A 19,449-nucleotide genomic window follows, 5' to 3' on the forward strand; every position below is an offset into this window, starting at 1 on the left:
GGGATATTTCTCATCACAGCTTTGCCATCAACTGGTTATATGACCCTGGCCAAGTCTCTCAGTCTCACTGGGTCATGGTTTCCTCATCTGTAAAACATGTTGGATTGGATCAGAATTTCTCAACCTTGGCACTATTGACATTAAGGGTCAGATAATATTTTTTTGTGGTGGGGTTGTCCTGTGCATTGTAGGATGTTTAGCAACATCCTGGTCTCTACCCACTAGATGCCAGTAGTATTTCTCCCTTCTTTTTTGACAACCAAAAATATCTCCAGACATTTCCAAATGTCTTCCAGGGGGCAAAATCACTCCTAGTTGAGAACTACTGGATCAAACGATATTTACCTCAGTTTGAGAAACCACATTCAGAGTTGTTAATTCATCCTGTTTTATTTGAGTTCCTACTATATGCTAGGCACTATATTAGGTTTTGCAGCCTAAATATTTTTTACAGATATTCTTTTGAGAAAGTGTCATCTACTTCATGAAAATCTGAATTAGAAGTAGGATGGTGTCTACATAGGCATTGAAGTAGAGTGGAAAAAAGAAATGGAATCCCTGTTTAGATTCTTACTAGCCTCGTCTGTAAAACATCAACTTTACATCTTGTCAAGACCTAATGCTCATTGTATATAAAAGCACCCACACCCTAGTAGACATTCAATAGTTAAACTCCCTCCCTTTTTCTCTTCCAACCCGGGAGGGTATCAGATATGTACAAACCATTAACTTTATGCCTTGCCCTGCTATCTCCAGGAGTCTACCCTTCTCCCACCATGTGTCCCCACTCTCCTCCCTGGTCAGGCCAGCACTGATATGTCCTCTTAAAAATCTCCAATTGTTTGTTTCAAGGAGAACCTTCAGACCTCTTGTATCACCAGATTGTTGACTTGGTGCATCCTTGAATGGGTTGCCTCTCGCTAGGAAAGAAAAAGATTCTTCAGTGACCAGAGATTTGCAGACACCATTTTTTCAAGTTTCCTTGTGCATGGAAATGACAATAACGGATGGAGGACAAGGGAATTCCTGCTATGTGAGTTATCAGCACTGGTCCTCCTGATTGGGCCATGGGTTTTATCAGCTCTCCAGGGTCCTAAGTGTCTCAAGGGCAAAGACTGCGCACTGGACATGCAAGGCAGCTCCTGCACCATCTCCTTCAGGGAAGACATCTTGGTATTTAGTAGCCTGACTTGGCGAGTGGCACCACGGTGCTGTAATAAGGAATTCAGGGCAAGGGAGTTTAAATCTGCATTTTCCTCTCAAGTCAGACCCTGACCAGGGGCTATAGGGCACATGAAGACAGTGCAGTTCTTGAAAAAAAAAAGTAGCTTCAGGCTCAAATCCCAGCTTTGCCACTTACCCTCCTACCCTCTGTTTGGCCTTGGGAAATTATGTCACCTCCCTGAACCTCAGTTGTCATATCTATGAACTCTGTGATCATAAGGCTCCCTTCTCATAGGGAGGTTGGTGAGAATTAAGTAATAGAATGCATGGAAAGCATATGGCACAATCCTGGTAAATACAAAGTGCTCAATAGGGACTTTTTTTTTTTTGCTGAGGAAGGTTAGCCCTGAGCTAACATCTGTGCTAGTCTTCCTCTACTTTATATGTGGGTAGCTGCCACAGCATGGCTGATGAGTGGTGTAGGTCCATGCCCAGGATCCCGGCCCATGAACCAGGCTGCCGAAGTAGAGTGCGCTGAACTTAACCATTAGGCCATGGGGCTGGCCCCAGAACTCACTTTTATTAATAATATGAATCATCTTTAATAGAAACTATAAACAATAATAAATAAACAGATATTAAACAGACAACAAAAAGATGGACATTGGGGTGGATGAAAAGTATGAGATTGACTCATCCTGTTATTGATAAGAAAACAGGCTCAGGAAGGGGACTCGAGGGGAAGGGGTGCCCAGGACCTCATTGCTGGTGAATGGCTGAGCTGGGATAGATCTGGCATCTCTAGATTCCCCTTCAGATGTTGCTTCTACCACGCTGGGATGCTTTCCTGTGTTAGAGGAAAAAAATATTCAACAACACTAGTTAAACAGGGTAAGGCAGACTTTATTCAGGACCACTGTGATAGCAATAGGGACCATCGCAATGTGATTTTGCAGTGGAGGAGAGAGATTGGGCTCAACTCCGAATACAGCGTGGGCGAGTGGGAATTTCTATCCAGGGAGCAGGGTGAGGTGGGGGTCAGTGGATGATGGAAGATTACTAAGAGGAAACATCAGGAGTAAGGGAGATTCTGGCTAAGCTGACCTAACAAGATTGTTTGCTGAAGAAAGACTAGGGTCGTCAGATGTCACCTGGGAGATGGGTGGAGGATGAGGGACCCAATCAGATATGGAAGGTGGGGGTGCAGTTAAACTGATTTAGCAGAGTTCTTGCGCAAACTGGATTTTACAAGGAAGTGCACAGATCGGCCGAGGGGAAAGTTCAGGAGCCTGACAAAAGTTTGAATCTTTGTCACCTGCTCAAACATTGAAAGCCCTTGTTTAGAAAATTGCATACAAGTTGAGGAAAATGAGTCTATCGGTTTAAGAACCTCGTGCTGTTTACAAAGGGAATCTTTCCTGGAGGCTGTTTCCAGAGGGATTCTTTCTCCAGGGTACGAGAGAAATGAATATTTTGTCTAATGTGTTTCTGATGACCTAGGGCTGCCGAGTGCCTAGAGGAGGCCTCCCCGCTGGGCTCTGGCCCACACCAGCCTGCCGCTCATGCACAGACAAGCACTACAGAAGCCAGCGCCTTTGTCCCTCCATCTCCCACCTGCTCAAAGTTCAGTCCTTGCCTCCCCGCCCAGACCCCGGGGACTGGTGAGTTGGTCGTTTGTTTTAGTGCTGATACTCAGTCCCAAGAGCCACACGGAATGACTGAACGGCTGAGCACAAATAATGTTCATCTTCCCAGGGAGGCTGCGAGAGACTTCTCTGGGCTGGCTCAGACCTGAGATTCATATCTTGTCTTTCACCTCTTGCCAAGAACTCATATGTTTGCTGGAGAAGGAAAGACTAAAGTTTTCAGGCTCAACAGTTGAAAGAGGAAGAATTCTAACAGTCAGAGTGACTCAGTACGCTTTGTCCTTCGATTAGTTGGGGCCTGCTTGGGATGGAAGTTTATGTGGGTCTGTTCAGGTGTTGGCAGGTGAAACAGTGTATAATTACAATACGAATCGAACTTTGGTTAAATGGAATAAATTATTCGAATTAAACTTGACTGTAGTCTTAAGTGATGGTCATAATTCAGTCAATTTGCCTATTTTCCTATTGCCTATTTTCCTTTTAACAACTGTTTATCCACCTGCTGTCTTATTCAAACAGAGCTCACCATGCACAAGCACACATTTTAATGCTTTTCTTTTACTCCCTTCCTCATTTTTTAACCTCCTTCTAGCATAGCATATATGGAATGATGATTTAAAGGAGGGATCTGCAAATTATGGCCCCTGAGCCAAATCCTGCCTAAGACTTGTTTTGTAAATAAAGTTTTATGGGCACACTGCCTCATCCATTTGTTTATGTATTATCTAGGGCCACTTTCAAACTACTACAATGATGAGTAGTTGCCACGGAGACCATATGGCCTGCAAAGGCTTAAATATTTACTATCTGGTCCTTCATGGAAAAAGTGTGCTGACCTGTGGATTTAGTGTGAGTGTGGGAGTCAAACATGCCTAGGTACAAATCAGGTCTCCATTACTTGCTAGCTTTGATGTTGGAAAAGCTGCATAACCTCTCTGAAACCTACTGTGGACCATGGGGATAATAGATAAATACCTCACTTGGAGGGTTGCTGTGAAAACTCTGAGACAGTATTTGTAAAAAACCTACAGCCCTGTGCCTGGCATGGAGTAAGTGCTCAATAAATGGTAGCTATTAGGATGATGGTTCATTCCTTTAGCCAACAAATGTTTATCTAGTGCTTTCTCTGTGCTAAGCCTGGGGGCTCCAACAGTGATCAAGACATAGGTCCCCCGCTGTCATGGAGCTCACTTTCTAATGGGGAAGATAGACAATATAAAGAAAACAAGTCAACAGATTATTTTCAGATAGTGGTAAGTGCTCTAAAGAAACTAGGATGATATAAAAGAAAGTGACAAGGCAGGGGACAGAAGCTTGCTAATGGGCTAAGACCAAAACGTTAAGAATGAGTCAGCCATGCAGATACCTAGAGAGGGAATGTTCCTGGCAGAGGGGACAATGAATACAGAGGCCTTGAGCCAGGGAAGAGCTTGAGATGATCCAAGAACAGAGAGATGGCCTTGGGGACTGGGGCAGAGGGCAGGAGGGAGGGGGAGATGATAAAGGACAAGAGTGCAGAGGTCAGCAGGGGTAAGAGCTTGTCAACATTTGCAGACCCTGAGAAGGTGTTTGGCTTTTAGAGCCAGGGGTACAATATGAGACCATAATGGGGCAGAAGTGTAAGCGGGTCCTTGGTCTCATTCTATGACCTCTGTTGTAAATATATTATTCTTTCTCTCTGGCATTTGTACTATTGGAAGCAGGAGATGAGTAAGGACCTAATCGAAGTGGCAGCTTTTGGTTGTGGCAAGCCCATCACACCACCCCAGCTGGACACAGCCACCTCACTCAGGCTTTTCTCCTCAGAGTACCCCTGACTCACCCGAAAGATCTTGTCGCAGATGACATTACTTCTTGGAAATCGTTCCTTCTCAGGAGCCTTTAATGCTTCCCCAGGTGGAGCACTTAAGGTGAAAATCAGTTAACGTAATCTTAAAACCCTCTAATAAATTTCCAGCAACATAAGACCACCAGATAATCATTTTGTCCCCCGGGGTCACTCAGAATTCACAGCTTAGTTCCCATAATTAGCATTTCTTTTGTGTCTGAATCATTGAATGGGCGTGAAAAGACCCAGTGAAAATATTTTACCTCTTTGAGGCTTCAAAGAAAGCTTTGGATACAATCAGTTACTCAAACTGCCTCCAGAGGTCCTAATAATAACAGCCCCACAGGACTGCCCAGTTTCCAAGCTCTGCTGCATAGTCGGCTCAGCCAAAGGTAAAAGTATACTTTTAGTCTATCTACCTTTATCCATTTTGGAGGATGACTCCTCCTCCTCCTCCTCTTGTCCTCCACTTCATCATCATCACCATCTTCATCAAAACCCTTTATTGGAAAGTACTTAGCTGGCCAAAGTAATGCATACTTCCTTTACAATGTACAAATGTGTGTTTCTGTCTTCTCTTGCTTTAGACATTGTTAAAAGAACAAGATCCAAATGTGGCTATCTTCCAAGTCATGCTTTCAAACACTGATTCTTAATCTGGGGTCCGTGAATGACCTTGGAGGGAATTACGGACCCTCTGAAATTGAATACGAACTTCAACATGTACAGTTTTTCTTGGGAGAGTGTCTGGAGTTTCATCAGATTCTCAAAGTCTTCCCTGACTCCAAAAAGTTAGGAACTACTGCTTTAAAGACTTTACTGACTCAATCCATAGTGTAGTTATCAAAGGAAAACACTACACAAATTTGTAACTGGAAAAAGAAAACTTGTTGGGATTGGAGCTAGGAAAGATTGTGATTCCCAAAGATCACATTTTTCAGGTGCAACCTCTGAAAGCAGGTGGGATCGATACCTGGGTCAAATGAGGCCTCCTTTTAGAGGATTAGTCATTTTCCTAGGAACTCTTAGGATAACTGCAAACATTACGTAGTGCCTACTATGTGCTGTGCACTGTCCCAGTGCTTTACATATTTTAACTCTTAATCCTCATGACAACTCTATAAAGTAGGAACTATTATTAGCCTTGTTTTACAGATGGAGAAAATGAGGCACAGATTAAAACCATAGATTGAGTTTACATTCAACATTCCAAGACCTTTCACAGTTCTGGATAATTTAGTTTGTCAAACTGTAATTAAGGACTCAGAATAATGATCATTTTGGATGTGTCTGAATGGCAGCCATGTTGTAATCTTAAAGCACATGCCTAATTGATAACATGATTTCTATAGGCACCACCTCTGGTTCTGTGAGCAAGAGCAGATTGCAGGTCACACACAAAGGAGAGCCAGCTGACTATTCTGCTTAATTAGAATTTGGCAAAGAGTCGCTGTGGTTTATAAAATGGGGTTATGGACCAAGTAGATAATTTTATTATTGTAACTATTATCACCACTAAAAAATTCATGTTGTGTACATAAGGCATGCCATACTCTGTAGAGCTTAAAGTTAACTAAACCTTATCTCTGGGAGGTTAACATTTCATTCATTCCAGGATTTGATCAATTGATGAGACTTTAGATACAATTCCCCCTCTACCAAGATTATATTCATTCAACAGTTAATGAGCACGTGACCTGGGAATTTAGATGGACTACCGCCTAAGACCATTACTTATAAATAACCTAGAGAAAAACCAACATTATGGATGTGAAGCTTTGTTTACTCCTATCTATATCCGATGATGGTTACTAGGAATCCTACACTTGCATGTATGCTAAATTTACATATGTGTTCCAGTGATTTATGGAAGTGAAGTTGGAACCATGGACCAGCATTGAGAGCCTTTGAAAAAAAGTTAACTATAAAATAATTTGATACAGGGGGAAAATGTTTTACTATTTTCTAAGCAGAACTGATTGTGCAACAGAAAGAGGCGAGGTATAAATCACCCTAAATGAGTGAAGGGTTGGACTTGATGACCTGCCTAGTCAGCAGTGTAACAAAGTGGGGCTAGAAGAGGGGACTGCATCCCATGACCCTGGATTATGAAAAGACTCTTCTCTAACATCTTACTTTCATGTGGGAGATCAGCATTGTAATAAATTCCAAATATTTTATGGAATAATATGGCAATGATTGTCAGTTAAGAAAGATTTGGTGAAAACCACAGTCAATTGTATTATGCTTATTCAGACTCTGCTTTATACCATGTAATTTAGATAACTGGAAACTGGGTTGAAAACACTCTTCGGAAAGGTTTTCTTTTGGGAAATCTGCAAATGAAGAGCTAAAGACAGTTCCCAGGAGTATGCTTAGAATACCCAAGAGAAGAAATTTTCCAAAAGAAAATCTTAGCGCTTCTATGTCCCCAAAAGGAATAAAACTAAATTTCTTTAGAAGTATTCTGAAAATGAGCCTTAGCTGAACTTAGATTGATCTTCCTCCCAATTCGACTTCAATGAGGTTCTAGCTTATTTTGGACTCATTAGAAAAAGAATAATCTAAATGCAAAGCAGTTCTGCTCCCCCTTGCTGTCTTCGTGAAATTTTTTTTCTGTTTTTGACAGAGACTGATTCTGAGGGAGATAAAAATAAGTATGTCTCCAGCCATTCCTAGCTTTCCCTTTCAACTATTTTCAAATTCCTTCCTCCAAGTGTACTGGGGACGTGTGTTTGCCTGCTAGCCTCTGCTTTGCCTTGTTCTCAATTGTGGCTTCTCTTCCATGGTGGGCCACCGCCCACTGTGTTGCCAGTTAACACTGGAGATCTGGGCCCCTATTCTCCCATGTAGTTATATTGTTCCCTCTACTCTGGCCCAAGGAGTGGCCTGAGGGGAGTAATGGAAAATCTGCTTTTTACCTCCCTATTAAGCTTGAATACACGCCTTCTCCAAGACCCGTAAAGTCCTGAGCCCACAAAACTATGGTTCATGGATCCCTCCTTGAATACTTCTATTCCTAGAGCTGTTGTTGTCCAGGACTGTTGACAATTCACACTCTCCCTTATTAATTCTAAGTTAATCGTGCCTTCTATTTAGACATTCAACAAATAGACTGTGAACATCTGTTTTGTGCAAGGCACTGTTAGGTGCTAGAAATACAGAGGAAGGGAATGGGAGAAGTCAAGAATGGCAATTAAGAGGGAGAAGCAGACATTAAATGACTAATTCTACAATTAAGCATTCAATGATAATTGTGATAAGTCCCATGGGGGGAAGCATATGACAAGGGGCCTGACTTAGTCTGAGGATCGATAAAGGTTTTTATGAGGAGTTGAGATTTGAGGCATGAGAAAAAGAAAAAATGGGGATTATGGGAAAGACCACTCCTGGCAGAGGAAGCAGTTTGTGCAAGGGAAGAGCTGAGCCTTTTGTAAGGAACTGAAATAAAGCCAGGGTGGCCAAAGTTGGAGAGAGAAAGGGCGAGTGGGGGGAGAAGAGGGTGGAGACATTAGCAAGTGGGGACCGTGCCAGGCATTAGAGGCTGTGTTAAAGACTTTAGTCTTTGTCCTAAAAACTATAAGGAATAATTGAAAAGATTTGAAGCAGGTGGAGTGGGGATCAGGAAGAGAAATGGGGGTGTTTCACATGGTCAGTGTTGCATTTTCAAATGTTCATTCTGGCTCACATGTGGGATGTTTGGGGGCGGGGGGATTGGTGAGTGGGAAGCAGACATGAAGTCCAGGTAGTAAGGTGTTATGTCTCCCAGGGAAGAAGGTGGTGGCCTGGATTAGGCCAGTGCAGGTAGAGAGGGAGGTAAATGGATGATGGGTTTAAAGCTATTTAGAGGGTCAAATTGCTAGAAGTTAATGTTGGATTGGATGTGAGAAGTTAAGAATGACTCCTAGGTTCCTAGTCTGCTAAGGAGAGAGATAGGGTAAGAATGAAAGAGGGCTTTGAGCCAGCAAAAGATGCCAAGGAAAAACATTCAGGTGGGTGGAAAGAAATCCAGGAGAGCATGGGGTTGTGAAAGCCGAGAAAAGGTTTTGCTCCTTACACCAAGAGCTTGAAATTGCTCAACAAGCCGTCAGTACCCAACAATCTGACATCAGGTTATACAACAGTAGAAAAGTTCTAGGTAAGTCTGGGCAGGTAATATCTAGTCTGCTTTAGGATCCCTCTTCCAGAAGACAAGATGCTTTGTTTCCAGCCAGCTTCTCAGCTCCACAAACCACCTTAGACAGGATCTTCCAAGAACCAACAGTGATTTTCAGGGGAGAGATCTTAAGCAATATTTAGGAACAACAGTTTTTCCTAAAAGACATGTTGTCTTCAGAGATGCAACTCTGGGCATGACAAAAACAAACTTTCATGATATCACGTAGGGTAGTCTGGCCTGTTAGAAGGTCCTAAATCTCTTCATTCCGGATTGGGACCTTTGCTTTATCCAGCCCACCAGAAGGTTCACTGAGGTTGTTCTGATAGTCACTGGGGCTGTTCATAAATGTTTAGTTACCTTGTTTGTAATGGTAGGATTACAATTCTTCATCTACCTTGTCTATATGATACTTTGACTAATGAAATGGGAACAGAGGTAATGTGTGAATTCAGAGCCAGTGCATGGTTCCCCACACTCTTTCCCAGCCTCAGCAATCAAGGAAACAAGCTGGAGCCTTCCTCAGTGACCTTTATGAGCAGAGCCTCTATAATACCCTGCAGTTTACATGTAGCACAGGCAAGAAAGACACCTTGTTGTCTTAAGACTATGAGACATTTGCTACTGTATCATAACCCAGCCCATCCTGACTGATACAGGGACACTCTGCCCAGAACAAAGTAACCTTAAGGGTTCATATGATTTCCAAAGATTTTAGGACAAATTCTTTGCTAGGATTCAAGCTCAAAAGAACAGGATCATTCTTTTGTCCCCAGAGTCTTTGCAAGAAGAGACTAATATCTATATGTATATAAGAAGAGACTAACATATACATAGCAACTATAATAATAGCTACCATTTAGTAAATCTTACCATGTGTCAGGCACTGTGCTAATTATCTTGTATACATTATTCGATTTTACCTCAAAATAATGCAATAAGTGGACATTAGCAAATCTACACCAAAGTGAGAGAAGTGGGGCTCAGAGAGGTTAAATAACTTGCCCAGTGTCACACAGCTAGTAAGTGGCAGAACCAAGACTGGAACCCAGGTTGTTTGGCTCCAAGGTCCTTGCAGAACTCTCAGACATCCTGCTAGAAGGACTCAGGGTTAGTCCACTGATGTCCCAATGAGCAGCTGAGTTCTTAAGCAGCCCCATCTGAGTATCTTCATAGAGTGGGGTTTAACATTAAGGTATGCTTTCGGACCTGGGATCTGACTACCCTAACTACCAGCTTTCGCCTAAGCTGGCTGACAGATACATCAGTTACATTTTTGGGTGCTAGAATTAAGTAGATCTGAATTCAAATCAGGGTTCTGCCATGTACCAGATTCACCTAACTTCTCCCTATGCCTCAGTTACCCCATATGAAAAATGGGGGGTAATAATAGTTCCTAGCTCATGGGCTATGGGGAGGATAGGCCCCTCTATTTGTATGTTTGCCCTCAGACCCACTCCCCATCCTTCCCAAGGACACTCTGCCTCTTGGCGGAGGCGGGGCGGGGGGTGGTGCCTGCAAACTCATTCCTTAGGCTCCCTTGCAGTTTGCTTCAGCCAATGGGAGAGCTTGGCAGGAGATGGGAGGGCAGAAAGAGGGAAAGGCCAGGGAGGGTGGCATCTCCAGCAGTGGCAGCTCTGTGGTTTTGGCTCCTCCTAGGCACCCTCTCTCTCCTTGGTCCCAGCTGTTGTCTAGGTGGCTCTGGCTCCTGGCTCTGTGTACACCTTGCTTTGTCACTCCTGCCCTAGGGAGGGTAGTGATCTTCCATTGTTGCTGATCTCTGGCCTGCCTCACTGTCCCTTTTCACCCTTTCAGCTCTTCCAAGTCTCTTCTAGGAAAAATTCTGTATGAAGTCCCACTCCAGGCTGTCTGGCATGGGCTCTGTTTTCCAGACAGTGCCATGACTGATACAGAGGATTGTTTGCGATATGAAGTACTTAGAACAGTGCTTGGCACATATTAAGTAGTCAATAAATGATATCTTACAACATGTACTAACTTTCCTTGTACCCAGATTCTCTGCTGCCAGTTTGCCCCAGGCAGGTCCCTGCCTACATTATAGCTCCTGAGTCCCTGCCCATTTCTCCTCCTTCCAGGTTGTCCGAGTCCATAGACCTGGACTTCTGTTTTGATTCATCCTTCTCTAATCTTTACCAAGTAATGGGTATGTGAATTCCTCCATGACACTGATGACCCATGTCACAATTTTATTTTTAATTTTCCAACCTTCTTACTATGGCTTAAAAAGCCCTGCTTTACCTGGCCCCTCTGGCTTCCCAACCCCTCCCTCTGCCACTTTTCCCCTTTGTCCACTCCAGCCCATACTGGCCCTTGATCAGTTCTCTCAGCCAAGCTCTGTCCTCCCTCTGGGCTTTGGCTGGTATCGTTACCTCTTCTTGGAAAGGTCTTTTCTGGGCTCCCTTCATGGCCAGGTCCTTCTCACACCCAGCCTCAGTGTAGCTGCCCCTCCCTTAGAGAGGCCCTCCATGACCCCCTTATCTAATGTCACTCACCTCGGATATTCTCTGTGACAGATGCTATATAGATCTTCATGGCACTCTTCACAATTGGTTGTGATCTTTATGCATTTACTTGTTTATTACTTTCTCCCTACTGTCTGCCTCCCAATGTGCCATAGGCCATTAGACTACTAATTCTACATGGAGAGGATCTAAGTGTGACATCCTCACCTGTGTATCCTCTGTGCCTAAAAAAGATGCTTGGCACAAAATGGGCTCTCAGTCACTGTGTTATGGATGAATGGATGTTGAATTAATCTTTCTCTAACTGCTCATACCAAGGGTCCCTAGAAGTCCAACGGTGATCATTTTTGGGATTGCCCTGCTCTCCCTCACCCTGGCACTTGCATTGGGCAGAAAGCCTGAAAGCAGAGGCCCTGGCTCGGTTCAGCCTGGTCTCCTTCACCATTGTTCCCTGCCCAGGCCCTGTGTGGTGCCTAAAGCTCCATTCTCTCCACAACACCCTCAGCCACTGGGACCTTCACTGAGCCTCCCAAGACGCTAGACGCACTCTTCACAGTCCTCCCACCTGCACCCTCCTTCTGAAGACTTGCCGCCTCAGATCTGAACCACAATCAGAACCCTAACCCTTAGCCCTGTCTCAGTACCTGGGCCATCCTAGCTTCTATCCCCTTCTCAGACAACCTCTCCTTCTCACATAACCCAGCTTGATTCTACAGGAAAAACAAAGGCCCGTTTAAGTTTTGTCTTCTTGGTGACCAACCCCAGTCAATAGTTTCTCATTTTTTGATTCTCTGTAACAAAAAGGCTGTTAATTGTAATTACTCAGCCTCCCTCGAAAGCTTAGGGAATGTCAGGATTTAAAGAGCCTGGCTATACTCCTGGGAGAAGGAAAAAAAATACCTTTCATTTCTTAAGAATGAACTAACAGTTGGGGAAAAAACCTGACTTAGGAGTTAGTTTCTTAATTACCCTGCTCTGCTAGTTATCCTATCCAGCGCCCCAGTTCTCTAGCACCCGTGCCCTGCCCTGAGGCACAGCTCGTGGCTGGAAGGCTGGAATCCAACCTAGTTCCTGCTGCCCTTCCCTCCTGAGGTGTGTGGGGCGTGGAACCTCCTCGTGTAGCCCATCAGGTAGGAGATGCCAGGAGGGATCTCCCAGAAGCCTGACTGCCTTTTGTTTGGCTTATTTGAAATTTTTAGCTTGATCTACTGATGAAGCAGTTTTCATTTTCAGTCAAGTCCTTATTTTGCCACGGATATGGTGAAAGTGAGTGAGAGGGGTTCCATTCTCTTCTGGCCTACTGGACTTTCTACATGGCTGGCTCTAAGGTCACTTCCATTGCCATCCCCCAGCGTGATTCACTGGCGGGGACTATTTCTCAACTCTCTCTCACTTTTCCCCCCATATGTTGAGTTATTCCAGCAGCCAGAACTGTGCTAAAAATTAAATATGAGTCAGGAATGCATTTGTCTGCAAGTAACTGAAAACAAGATTATGGTAGCTTAAACAGATTCAACAAAATCCAGACGTGTGCGATTGGTGGTGTTGGGTTTGGACATTAAGTTACGGAGAAAATGGGGGGGGGGAGTGAAAAAGCAGCAGTGCCAACTGTGTCTGTTCCCTTTTACTAGGAAAGAAAAGCCTCTCCAGAAATCCTCAATTTTTACTTTCTCTTAGGTCTCATTGCCCAGAACTGGGTCACGTGACCATCTTGCCTGCAGGGACAGTTAGAATATTAGAGGACAAGATGACAGCAATGAGCTTGGATCCCTTGATTCATTCTTTTCTCAGATCTGGGCAAGAGATCACCCTGAACAAAATCGGGCTTCTGACAGCCAGGATGTGGGAAAGAAGAAATAATGGGTAGGCAGGTGTCAGTACCTGCTCCAACTCAATTAGGCAAATTCTAGAAGCCAAAGGCTAATGAACTTGATGCTGATGTTTTGAAACTTTTTGGAAACAATTGTTAAAAAGGAGTTGTTTAAGTCTCCTAGACTGGAAGCTCTAAAAGAGGAGGTACTGAGCCATCTTGTTCATTGCTGTAACTACAAGAGGCGCATACAGTAGGTGTTTTATGAGTATTTACTGGATAAGTGAGCAAAAGGAATCTGGAGAAAAGTAGATGATGAGAGCAGCGTGGATTCCGTAAGGATAAGTTAGGCCAAACTTACTTTATTTCCTTTATTGATAGAATAATTGTTATCTTTGAGATCGGGGCACATCATAGATATTTTATCATTAGATTTTGGCAATTCAGTTGACAATCTTCCTCATAGTAGTCTTTCAGAGAAATTCTTCTATACATAAGGGGATCCGTAGCAACTTGAACAAATGTACCCAGGTAAGTTTTGATCAGTGAATCTGGGTCAGTCTGGAGGGAAGCCTGTTGAACAGGGAGTAGTAGGAAGGTGGCAGGAGTTATTAGCAAGAAAATGAGTTTTAGTAAGAGAAAGGCTTAGGTTCAAATCTATTCTCTGCTACCTTCCATCTGGATGATTTTGGCAACTTCTTTAATTTCTCTGAGCTTCATTTTTCTTTTCTGTAAATTGAAGATTATAACACTTTGCAGAACCATTAGGGGAATGAGTCATGTTAAGACATTTGCAGGTATGCCAATGGGTAGGATGACAAAAAAAAAAAAAAGTAAAACTATCTTGAAAGACTGAAAAGCGAAAAATGGACAAAACAAAATATAATGCAATGTGCACACAGATAGACCAGCATCACTTTTACAAATGCAGGATGGGGAAAGCCTGGCTTTTCTGAAGCTTCTTTGCTAGTACAATTGATGGAACCAGCTTTTTACAGAATCTAACCAGACACCCTCTATGGAGGCATGGACTCGAACATCTTGAAATACCACCCTGAAAACAAAAGGCAACTAGTTCGGGTAATGGAAAGGCTGGATTACTGCATATGTAGAATCTGCAGTGATGTTACTTTTCTCATCCCAGATATCAATAATGTGTGTCGTCTTTTTCTTTTTTCCTTATCAATCTGCCTAGAGGCTTATCAATTTTATTGATCTCCACAAACCAACTTTCGGTTTCAATGATTTTCTCCATCATTTTTCTGTTTTCTATTTCATTGAGTTTTGTCCTTTATTATTTCTTGTTTTTTCTTTTTGTTGCTTACTTTGGGTTTAATTTGCTCTTTTTAAGGTTGAAGCTGAGATCAAGGATTTGAGACCTTTCTTCTTTTCCAATATAGATGTTTTACTGCTATAAATTTCTCACTAAGTACTGCTTTAGCTACATCCCTCAAATTATGACATATTGTTTTCGTCATCATTCAGTTCAAAGTACTTTCTAATTTGCTTTCTTATTTCTCTTTTAAACCGTGTTTTTTTTCTTAGAAGTGTGTTAGTTTCCAAATATTTGGGGATTTTCCAGATTCTTTCAAGTTACTGATTTCTAGTTTCCATGGTCCTCAGAGTATGTATAATGTTGTTTATGATTTGAATCCTTATAAATCTATTGGGACTTGATTTATGGCTCAGAATATGTTCTTTTTTGGTAATTGTTCTATATGCACTTGAAAAGAATTGATATTCTCCTGTTGCTGGGTGTAGCGTTCTTTAAGTAGTTAGGCCAAGTTGCTTGATGGTATTGTACAAGCCTTGTATTTCTTTACTGATTTTCTGCCTACTTGCTCTGACAGTTATTGAGAGGGGGGTGTTGAAATTGCTGTTTATAGTTGTGGATTTTTCTATTTCTCCTTGTAATTTTATCAATTTTTGATTGATATATTTGGAAACTCTGTATTAGATGCATCAATGTTTAGAATTGTTTTTCCTTTTGATAAATTGACTCCTTTATCATATGAAATGATTGTCTTTATTTCTGGTAATATTTTTTGTATTGAAAATTACTTTGATATTAATATAATCACCTATATTTCTTTTGGTTAACTTTAGCATTACGTATATTGTTTTTCAATCTTTGACTTTTAACTTATTTAGCTTTACATTTAAAGTGTTTTTTTTTTTAAGAGGTGGCATATAGTTAGTTCTTGCTTTTTTCTCTAGTCTGACTCTCCTTGCCTTTTAATTGGGGTGATTACTTACATGCTCAGATTTAAATCGACCATCTTGCTCTGTGTTTTCTGTTTATCCTATGTCTTTTTTGTTTCCTTTCTCCTCAGTTACTGCTGCCTTTTGGATTCAGTGAGTGTTTTTTTTTTTTTAATAATTCTACTTTATTTTCTTTTTTGCTGTCTTAGCTATAGTTCTTTGTTTTGCTTTTATAGTAGTTGCTTTGGGACTTAGCATAAACTTCTTTAACTTGTTACAGTTTACCTTCAAGTATATTAGACTATTTTATTGTTTGTATAAGAATATTACCACAGAAAACTTTCCCCTTTCTAGACATTGTGCTGTTGTTGTCATACATTTTATTTCTACATATGTAATACCCTCCCAAAATATTATTTTTATTTTTGCATTAAGCGATTATCTTTTAAAAGAGTTTTAAAAACAAGAAAAACTTTTATTTACCTACATATGACTTCTTGAGCTCTTAATTCCTTTGAGTAGATTGATTTCCATCTGATTATATTTTCTTTCTACCTCAAGGACTTTGTTTTAACATTTCTTGTCACAAGTAGTCTGCTGGTGATGAATTCTTTCAGCTTTACATGTCAGATCATGTCTTTATTTTATCTTCTTTTTGAAATATATATATTTGGGGGAGGAAGTCTAGATTGACAATTTTTTCTTTCAGTACTGCTGAAAGATGCTGCTTCACTGTCTTCTTGTTTGCAAATTTCTGATGCAAAGTCTGCTGCCAGTCTTATCTTTTTTTTTGCTAAGGTAACATCTATTGCCAATCTCCCTCTTTTTTTTTTTTTCTTTTTGCTGGAGGACGATTAGCCCTGAGTTAACATCTGTGCCAGTCTTCCTCTATTTTGTATGTGGGTCATTGCTACAGCGTGGCTGACAAGTGGTGTAAGTCTGCATCTGGGATCCGAACCCATGAACCTGGGCTGCTGAAGCGAAGCATGCTGAACTAAACCGCTACTCCATCTCTGTTACTCTGCACACTAACGTCTTCTTTTTCTCTGATTGATTTTAAGATTTTCACTTTATCACTGGTTTTAAGCAATGTAACTGTGCTGTTCCTTGGTAAAGTTTCTTTCATGTTTCTACTTACAGTTGGTTGAGCTTCTGGGATTTGTGAATTTCTAGTTTTTATCAAATTTGGAAAGTTTTCAGCCAATATTTCTTCAAATATTTTTTTCTGTCCTCTCTGACCCCTCCTGACTCTCATGTTTCTCCTTTCCTTCAGGGACTTCAATTGCATGAATATTAAGGTCATCGATACTCTGTCCATTTTCATTCTCAGTCTTTCTATTCCCTCTGTTTCATTTTGGATAGTTTCTATTGCAATATTTTCAGTTTCTTTAACCTACTTTTTTAGTAATGTTTAATCCAATGTTAGTCCCATACAAGTGGGGTTTGTGTGTGTTAAAAACCTCAGACAATGGTTTTATAATCTCTGGATGTTTGGTTTGGGTCTGTTTAAGGATTTTCCATGTCTCTACTTAATATGTTCAATCTGTCTTCTATTTTCTTGAATATATACAATGCAGTTATAATTGTTTTTTAATATCCTTCTTTACTAATTCTATCATTTTGCAACTTTCAATTGATTGATTTTTCTCCTTATTATGAGTCATTCTTTCCTCCTTTTTTGCATGCCTGATAATTTTTGATTGGATGCTAGAAATTGTGAATTTCACCATGGGTGATGGATATTTTTGATTTCCTATAAGTATTCTTGTGCTTTGTTTTGGGACACTTGTTCTTAGAAACAGTTTGATCCTTTTGGGGCTGGCTTTTAAGACTTGTTAGGTAGGACCAGAGCAGCATTTACTCTAGAGTTAATTTTACCCCACTACTGAGGCAAGACCTTTTGAGGCATGAATTATGAGGTTTTCCAGTCTGGGTGCCAGGATCAGACCCTACTCCTGGTCCAGTATGATCACTCTGCACTTCCACTCTGTCTTATATTTTCCTCTCTGGGTTGCGGAAACAGGAACAGTTCCCTGCTCTGTAAAAGCTTTGGTGTTTGTTCTCTCTGTGTAGGTAGTTCTTTCCCTGGGGTTGGGTGGCATTCTCTCACTGTGCTAATCAGCTGAAGACTGGAGCAAGACCTTCTGCAGGTCTCCAGAGCTCCCTCTTTCTCCACATAGGTCTCTCTTCTCCAGTTCTCTACTCCTGGCTCAAGCTGCTTTGGCCTTCCTGGTCTCCCAGTTCTGTCTCCTCAACTCAAGGAGTCTGCCTAGCTCCTCCTGGATTCCCCCTCTCTGCACTGCATCCTGGCAACCCTCTTTAGGCAGTAAGCTTAGGCAATCATAGCGCTCATTTCGTTTGTTTCCTCTCCCTTATGGACCACTGTCCTGCACTACTGTCTGTTTTATATATTTTGCCTGTTTTACTTACTTTTAGTTGTCTTAGCAGCAGAGTAAATTCAGTCCTTGTTGCTCTATCTCGGCTGGCTAGACTTGATTATCACAAATTATTGTGATTCTGTTGATAACATAGATTGCCAAGGGTTTCACTTGTTTCCAAAACAATTCCCATTAAGTAACCTGAAACAACTCACATTGCAATCCTCATTTCCATGCAAGTACACTAAACTCTTGTGCAATGGGTGTTACAGAAGAGTTGCCCAATAAGTGAACTTTACTAAGACCATCTAAATTTTCCCTCTGGCTTACACTTTAATTCCTGTGATGTTCTCTTCATTTCTCATTACTTTCTCTTCAGCAGTGACTTCAAACCCTGTGACTTCATTTTCTCTCCTCTTTCTTTTTCTTTATTCTTTTTGGTGACAGACCATTAATCTGTTCACAAAATTTCATGTTTTGGGATTAGAATTCATTTTATTCTAGTCATCGTAGGCCTTGAGTACTTAGGTGTGTCTTGGAGCTAAGGTATGTGTGGGCTTGAATAAAGACAGGGTCTTTGACTTCAAGGTTTTAAAATATGAATACCTACTCCTACTGTTTCGGATTGTTTTAAAAGAGGGACACGCTTGCATTTTGGGATGGATTTATAACAGAAGTAGAAAGTTCAAGGAAAGGAGTTCTTGTTTCACTTCTTGTTCCTCAGCTTCAACAAGTATGTACTGAGTACTCACTATAACAAAGCGTAGTGGTGTTGCTTAGGAGACAGAGGCATGTCACTGACATCCACAACGAGTTTATAATCTTGTGGAAGACTGACGCAAATTGATAAAGACCCAAGGTGCAGTACCACAGTAAACCTGTGAGATTTCACATGGGGGTGTGATTATTGAGGGCTGGAGAGATTTGGGAAGGCTTGGAGACCTAGTTCAGGAAGGAACTATAGAATTTAGGAGAGAATGGCACGAGGAATTGGGAGTACGAGTGCCCATCTCTTGGCTAGGGACAATCTGAGAGGCTGAAGTAAGGGGCTCCTGCTGGAGAATAAATAGTGGGAAAAGCAGAGGCCTACCTGTGGAGGCCTTATGTGCTAGGCTCAGGCATTTGGACTGCGGGGAGCTCTGGATGGTTTTTGATGGGTGGACATGGACGAAGATTTGTTTTGAAGAGAGAATTATGGTTAATGGGCGCAGAGACAAGGACTGGTGGTAGAGGTGTGAGGACAGGGGCTATGTCTTAATCATCCTTGTATTCCCAGCTGCCTAGTTGCTTAAGTACATGCAAAAGGTCATCTTTTTCCTTTTAAATTGCTAATGCTCTTGATAATCACTGGCCTTGTCAATGGCATAACAAATATTGTGAAAGAAACTCTGTGTGTCCAGTGTTACTTTGTTTGAAGGGCTAAAGGTAGGTAAATTTGGATTCGGACTCTTTCAAGCCTTATTTGTTTCTCTTTTAATTCCTCATTTTCTTCCTTTAAAAAAAAGGCACTCAGCCACTGTTAACAGAAATTACACAACAGGGCCATTCCCAGCCCCCGCCTCCCCCATCCCTAATAAGTTCTGTCGTCTTACAACCCTCACAAAAGACAGACCACACATATACACATAAACCCAGACAGCCCGAGAGCACACTCCCAAAAGACCCTGGTGGAGATACAAACGTCCAGATGAGCAGAGTTCACACAATGCAGACGGGTACACGTACACACAGACATACACACTCATGTGACTCAGCGCCTGAGCAGAAGAACCATTCGTGTAG

General features: G+C 41.8%; 1 protein-coding gene and 1 long non-coding RNA gene across 3 annotated transcripts in view; one reads left to right on the plus strand and one right to left on the minus strand.

Moving 5' to 3' along the window:
* Positions 1 to 19,449, plus strand: part of GPAM (glycerol-3-phosphate acyltransferase, mitochondrial) — a 58,029-nt gene that overhangs the window by 6,312 nt on the left and 32,268 nt on the right. The gene's annotated exons all lie outside the window — the stretch shown is intronic.
* LOC139040050 (uncharacterized) lies at positions 1,875 to 17,817 on the minus strand. The gene is made up of 3 exons (XR_011493843.1): positions 17,720 to 17,817; positions 4,633 to 4,714; positions 1,875 to 2,011 (listed from the first exon to the last, which is right to left on the minus strand). It is a non-coding gene; the product is annotated as an uncharacterized lncRNA (long non-coding RNA).

This window comes from Equus asinus, chromosome 2 (assembly GCF_041296235.1).
Source record: "Equus asinus isolate D_3611 breed Donkey chromosome 2, EquAss-T2T_v2, whole genome shotgun sequence".
Classification (NCBI taxonomy): Eukaryota; Metazoa; Chordata; class Mammalia; order Perissodactyla; family Equidae; genus Equus; species Equus asinus.